A 7138-nucleotide genomic window follows, 5' to 3' on the forward strand; every position below is an offset into this window, starting at 1 on the left:
AGTAAGGCAGATTGCCCTCCATAGTGTGAGTGGGCCTCATCCAGTCAGTTGAAGGCCTGAATAGACAAAAGACTGACCTCCTCCAAGCAAAAGGGAATTCTGCAGCAGGTGGCCTTCATACTTGAATTGCAACATTGGCTCTTCCTGGGTCTTCAGCCTGATGGCATTTGGACTTGAACTATAACATTTGCTCTTCCCTGAATCTCCATCCTGCTGGCCTTCCCTGCAGATTTTGGACTGGCCAGCTTTCATAATTACATGAACCAGTTCCTTAAAATAAATCTCTTTCTACATATATACATCCTTTTGGTTCTGTTTCTCTGGAGAACCCTAAATAAGACAATGGTAAACAGGAAAAGCTTTAGAGAATAGGTGATATTTAAGCTGAGTCTTAAAGGATAAATCAGAGGAGTCCATTTAGGTTTGGATAAGGGCAATCTAGGTAGAGGTAGCTGCAAGTGCAAAGGCATGGAGACTCCCAACAGCATGGGGCTTTGGGAGAATTGTACAGAGCTTGGTTTTCTTGAACTCAGGATGTTTGAGAGGCATGAAGGGAGAAGAGAATGGAGAAGAAAGCAAATCATGAAGGGCGTGTATGTGTATTATGGTGAATATGCAAGCAGTCACTCAGAGGTTGTGGGGAGTGGAGAGGAATGTTTAGGAAGAACTGGAGGAACAGTGGAACTTAAAGGATGGGATTCAGGCAAGGGATCACAAGGGGCTGAATGAGGTAGTGGTGGTGAGGAAAGAGCATAAAGATGGATTTGAGAGTTATTTGAGATTATTCATTGATTAGACCCAAGGTGGTAAAGACACCTAGATCCTGGTTCAGGCCTATTGGTTGGGTGGTGGCCCTCTGACTCATATATTACAGACCTTATAATATCAGGTTGGATTATCCTGGACAGCTTTCAAAAGGGTTTAATTAACAAAGTGCTAAAAAGGAACTAAACAACCACAACAAGAATAGCAGGCTAGTGAGCTTCCAGAGAATGAGAATTAGAGCATGCCTTCCAAATTCACAACTCTCATCAATTTCACTATAAACTGAACCTAGGTAATTCCCCCCTCAAGGTGGAGCCTATGACTTCCAAGGGGGCAACATGAGCCTAAAGTAAAGACATTTCAATGCCAGCTTCTATATTCCATGTATGGAATTGTCCCCCTTGCCTGTGTAATAAGCATAGTACTGACATATATAATGGCCTAGAAATAACTGTGGTAGTTCCATCAGAATAACATGATAAGATTGATTTCCCTGTAATGCCCTTCCTTTCCTGTTCCTTCCACCTAATAAATTCTGGCATGTGACTCAAGCTGCAGCTCACACCACACCTTCAGGAACCTGGCCCATGTGATGTCAGCCTGCAATTAGCTCTCTTACCCCCACATTCCTTTGCAGCACTTTGGCGTTGATTATAGACTGCCTTGAATATCTCGTTTTCACATTCTGTGAGTCCCCAGACCTCATCTTACTTACCTGCTGTATTATTCTTGCAGTTTCAAGTTTCTAGTCTTGAATTTTATTTGCTGATCACCCACACTTTTAAACAAGACCGCAAGAATTACATGCTACCTGCCCCTTATGACAATTTATTGAGTATTTACTATGTGCCAAGTATGTGATCCAGCCCAGTCTACATCCTTGGCTCCCTCTTACCCTCACTCACTCAGTTCCACCTATAGAGACTTATTCCCATCTCAGGGCCTTTCCACTTGTCTCTGGCTGCCCGGAGTGCCCTCCCCCAGAACCTCCCACTGTTCAGTTTCCTTAATCTCATGTCCTCAGAGAGACCTCCTCTGACCAGTCTCTCATGTATTTGCTCTCTATCGTATTATCCTTTACTTTGTATAGAGCACATATGATTATCTAAAATCAACTTCTTTGTTTAGTTGTTTATGGTCTATTTCTCCCTATTTGGGGTGTAAACTACATGAAGGCAGCACTGTCTTTTTCTCTGCTGTAACTTGTGTACACGGCACAGTGCTTGGCTTTAAGTAGGTGCTCTACCTTTTGAACCCATGAATCAGCTGTGTCAGGCAAATAGGCACCTGCCCTGCTTAGACTCTGCAGAGAAGACAGACAGTGAGTACCTGCTTGTAAGGAACATACCAAGCGAAACAGTGCATGTAGAAGTACGGTAACTTATAACAGGGAGTTCATCGAGACTGTGGGTTCAGAGAAAGACCTCCCTGAACCCAGTGAAGTTTAAGTGGAGACCGGAAGGTCTTCACAACATCTTTTACACACTGCTGAATATGTCCCAGTTTTCCTTTCTCCTTTTTTTTTGGCCGTGCTGTGCGGCATGCGCGATCATAGTTCCCCCGACCAGGGGTGGAAGCCGCGCCCCCTGCAGTGGAAGCGCGGAATCAACCACTGAACCGCCAGGGAAGTCCCTGTCCCAATTTTCTTGTGCTTTATGCTGCCCAGAAGCTCCTTCAGTTTTGATTCCTAGGACAAAACCTTTGATTACTGATGGGGTAAGGAAGTAATGGAACTTTCTTGTTATTTTAAGGCACTCGGTACTTTTAAGATAGATCGCAAATATTCCATTTTAGTACATAATGAATAATAATGCTCCACTCCAGTCCATGTCATCATTATATTTATTAATGGAATTCAGCATTACAGCTGTTCATGAATTCATTTAACTACCACAAACGTTAAGCTGATGCCACCATATACTTGACAAATCTCCTTACTCTGTCTCCTCTTTTACACAGAGGCAGTTACGCGTCATGCTGTCTGCAGTTGTTTATTCCATCACTAAAGCACTGATGTGTTAGGACTTAATTGAAGAGAGTCTTTCTCCCCTACCTTCTGCAGCATTGCTAGTGAGGCACTCTCTGGTATGCATTTGTGGATTGCTACACTGATGATCTGTTTTTTAAAAAGAGTACCTTTGGATATTATTACCTTGATCTTACTCTTGATATCAAAAGTGTCACTGCTACATGGCTGATGGAAAAATGTTGCATTGCTGGGAGCAGAGCCACAAAACACTTAATCACAGCTTTCCCTTTCCCTGCTTTATAACCCACCATAACTGTAACTCTCTCCCCATATATTTATTTCATTGCTGCAAAAATGGATGTTTGTTGATTCAGTGGCTAGTTAGGACTTATTTCTACAGTCAGCTGAAAAGGTTTTTGTGTTTGGGAAATCGAAGTATCATTTCAGCTGGTTTCTCCATCTCTTTAGGAGAAAAATGGGTGTGTGATCAGAATGTACAACATGTAATTAGACTGAAAGGGGAGACTCCATTGTTCTAAAGCTGCAGCCAGGCGCCAGAGGATGAGAATTGGAGAAGAAATGGCTATTGTCGGCATCCTGTCTTCTAGCCTTCTTTATATCTGTGTGACCTTGGACAAATCCTACCTCTCTACCCTGTAATTTTTTCCCCTATGAAACCATGAGATTGGGTCTGTGGGCTCCCTCCTGGAAGGCTGCCAAAGGATTTATTGACAAGATGTTGAAATGTCTTGCTGTGGAAAACTTCTGTTTGGTAGGGTTGCTAGGGACTCGTGGGGAGGGTGACTTTGTAGCCTCTGGTTGCCTCTTCTAGCTTTTGATGTCTCTGAAAGCAGCTGGAGAGAGAGAGAGAGAGGGAGAAAAGAAAATTGTGCTTACTGTGTAAACAGTTAATAATGCTATCAATTTCTACCTCATTGCCATATAATGGAGATAGGAATTTCATTATTCAGAGACATTCAAATGTAACAATTCTAGTCTTTACATACAGCCTCTTAATCACCATGCCACTCACACTGTGTAATTTGCTCTGTGAACTTGGGCACATAAAAAACATCACCCTAATCACCACCAGTCAGGGCACCACTGAAGACAGAACCAGAATAATAGGTATTTGAAAGGGGACACGCTGAGAACGGCACTGCTGCAAGGCAAAAACAGGTTGCCAAACACAATGGCTCTGATTGGCTTGGCAGAGCAACTGGCTGGAAACTGACGTAACTGTCCCCCAAATGGTGGCAAAGTTTGATGGTGGCCCTCCAAGACCTATATTGAAATTGGATTAGTAGGATTGGAAATGAGGTCTCTCTGTGGTCTTGAAGAATGCTGTCAGATCTGGCTTTCAACTATATCACTCACTTCCACTGTGCCAGAAATAGAGACTTTCTTTGGCCTAGATATGTGCTGTTCAGTATGGCAGTCACTAGCCACATGTGACTGTTGAGCACTCAGAATGTGGCTAGAGCAAATGAGATGAGCGGTATATGCAAAATACATATGGGATTTCGAATACTTTGTAAGAAAAAAAATGAATGCAAAGTAGCTCATTAATAATTTTATATTGATTACATGCTGAAATGATGCTATTTTGGATATATTGAGTAAAATGAAATGTAGTATTCAAATTAATTTCTCTTGTTTCTTTTTACTTTTTAAAATTATTTATTTATTTATTTAGGCCGTGCCGGGTCTTAGTTGCAGCATGTAGAATCTTTGGTGTGGCATCTTTGTTTGCGGCATGGGGGCTTCTTAGTTGGCGGCATGGGGACTGTTAGTTGCAGCATGCATGCGGGATCTAGTTCCCTGGCCAGGGATCAAACCTGGGCCCCCTGCATTGTGAACACAGAGTCTTACCCACTGGACCACCAGGGAAGTTCTCTTTTTACTTTTTAGATGTGACTACTTAGAAAATGTGAAGTTATATGTGTGGCTCACATTTTATTTCTATTGGACAACACTAGCCTAGAGAAATCAAATGCTTGTTTACTCTAATTGCTATGATTCTACCTTGTTTTTCTTGCTCCTTTTGCAAACTCAAGTCCCTTTGAAGATTCTTCACATTGATACTAGGAGCCTGCTTCCTCATTCCTATTCAGCAGCAGAGCTCCTCCCACCATTCTTCCTGGCACCCCTCTGCCTAACTCCTGGTGTGGACAGCTTGGGTAAAACATGTTCCTATGGTTGCAAAGAATGCCCTGTTTTCAGGGGCACCTGGGTCAGAATTTTAGATGGACTGTGACTCGTGGTGGACGTGGGACTATAAACCTGGCACAGACTTAACCTTTTCATGGGGTTTGGGTTTTGTCCCAGAAGACCTAAGGGGGTGAAAAACCACAGTACATCAAGTACAGTATGTGGTGTAAAGAGAAGCAGGAGTCCCGGACTGATGTTAGAAGATGTGGATTCAAATCCCTGGTCAGCCACTAATTAGCTAGGTTTGATTTGGACAAATCACGGTATTTGAGCCTCAGTTTCTCTCTCTGTCAGATGCCTGTAAGGTTAACTCAATGCTTACTTCAGAGGATTGCTGAAATATCATATGAGAACATGTATAAGAAAATATGTGTGACTTGCAAAGCTCTGTTTATGGTGGCAAATTCATGGCCAGAGGTGCAGATCCTAGGGGCAGATGGTTTTGTTTGGCCAAAAAAGTGTGTTTTGTTTAGTTGAATTGGAGTGACTGCCGTGGGGGACACTCTTCCATTTCTCACAGACTTTACCATTCTTGTTATCTTAATCCAGCTGATTTGTGTCACCTGCCTGGCTGCTGAAGATGGATGTGTTTGTGTACCTTGCAAGATGGGAGGGGCCACACTTAGTAACACAGCTATGCCTGGTGGCTGGCACAGCTCCTGTCCCCAGGAGCTCACAGCAAGCACATAAGTTACAGCATAACCAAGTCTGGATAGACGGATGTTTACCGAGCACCTGGTCACTGCTCTAAGATCCAGGGGAAAAAATTGAGAGAAACAAATCAGCTGTGGGTACAACAAAAAGTACAGGTGACTAACTGTACGCTTAGGGTAGTACAGTATCCTTCCTTGGGGAAGGATATTTAAGAGGAGGTGGGGTATAGGAGGAAGAAAAGTAACATTTTTGAGCCAAGACTGGGCCATACATAAGACTAAGCACTTGTCATGCACCATCTCATCTACTCCCCAAAACAGACATCAGAGCTAGATATTGTTATCTTCATTTGCAGATAAGGATGGGAGGCTCATGGAATCTGCCCAAGGTCACACACAATGGATAGAGCTAGGATTTGAATCCGGGTCTTTCTGAGTGGGCTTAAGGCCATGGTGTGTCCACTGTGCTCCCCCTGACACCCCGGGATTAATGAAAGGATGATTCATAACAACTGTTTTATTTCTGTTTGCTGGGCCTCTCTCCCACCCCCTACCCACGCCTTTCCAAGAGAGTTGTTGTGTTTTTAACCCTAAACTCATTTATTTATTAAAGTTACAATAATATACTTTTGAAAGCATACAAATTTGCAAAATAACTAATGATTTTTCAACAAAGATACCAGATATATTTAATGGCAAGTCTAATGACTTCTAAAGTCATCATGAAATCAAAAGTTGCATGTCTAGGCAATGTACCAATGGAGCTCTCTTCCATTATCTGTGTATTTTAATTAGTCTTGTGTGAATATCTCTTCCGTTTTGGTGATTGGCTAGGATCCAAGGGTGTTTGGAAGATGGCACTTGGAGTTCATAAGCATTGTTAACTCTTCTAAGAGGAGAGGGAACACATATGTCAAAGAAAGGCATGAAAATGTCACATACTAAATCCGACTTCCTGAGCTTGTTCACCCCCTAAGGAGACTCTAAAGGAAATGTCTCTGTCCCTGGCATCCTGTCTTATCTTTCCTTCTGCCTGGAGGGGATGTTTATGGACAGTCAAGTTTGTTGTCTAGGGAATCTGACCAGCCTGCAGTACACTCTGATCCCAGCAGTGATTAGGCCTGTTTGATTATAAAGCTCCGGTTCTCCTCTGAGGTAGCCTTTAGCACTGAATGCTTAGTGATAAGCAACTGCGCCCCACCCCAAACCAGTGTGTTGGCTGAACTCTTTCTGTTGCTATCCCAACTGGAAGGCCTTTGCCCCACCCCTTTGCCCTAGACTGCCTTGGGACTGGCTCTTCAAGTGGGCAAAGGTCAGGGAGAGTTGCAACTGAGCATGCCAAGGGTTATGGCCTTTCTGTGCACCATGAGACAGTGGCCTTCATCAGCATGTGTCTGACTTCCCTCTGCTACAAGTGGGAGTAAAGGTCACCATGGGCCCATTCAGAGCCCAGGCTCTAGAATCTGACACACCTAAGTTTGAATTCTTACCCTGCTACATTCTGGGTGGGTCACCTGGTACAGGTTGACTTAATCGTCTA

At 43.3% G+C, this 7138-nt stretch overlaps 1 non-coding gene across 1 annotated transcript; it reads right to left on the reverse strand.

Moving 5' to 3' along the window:
* Window positions 1–4551: 4551 nt before the first annotated feature.
* Window positions 4552–4624, reverse strand: TRNAV-CAC (transfer RNA valine (anticodon CAC)). The gene has a single exon. It is a non-coding gene; the product is annotated as a tRNA-Val (tRNA).
* Window positions 4625–7138: the final 2514 nt, after the last annotated feature.

This window comes from Balaenoptera acutorostrata, chromosome 11 (genome assembly GCF_949987535.1).
Source record: "Balaenoptera acutorostrata chromosome 11, mBalAcu1.1, whole genome shotgun sequence".
Lineage (NCBI taxonomy): Eukaryota > Metazoa > Chordata > Mammalia > Artiodactyla > Balaenopteridae > Balaenoptera > Balaenoptera acutorostrata.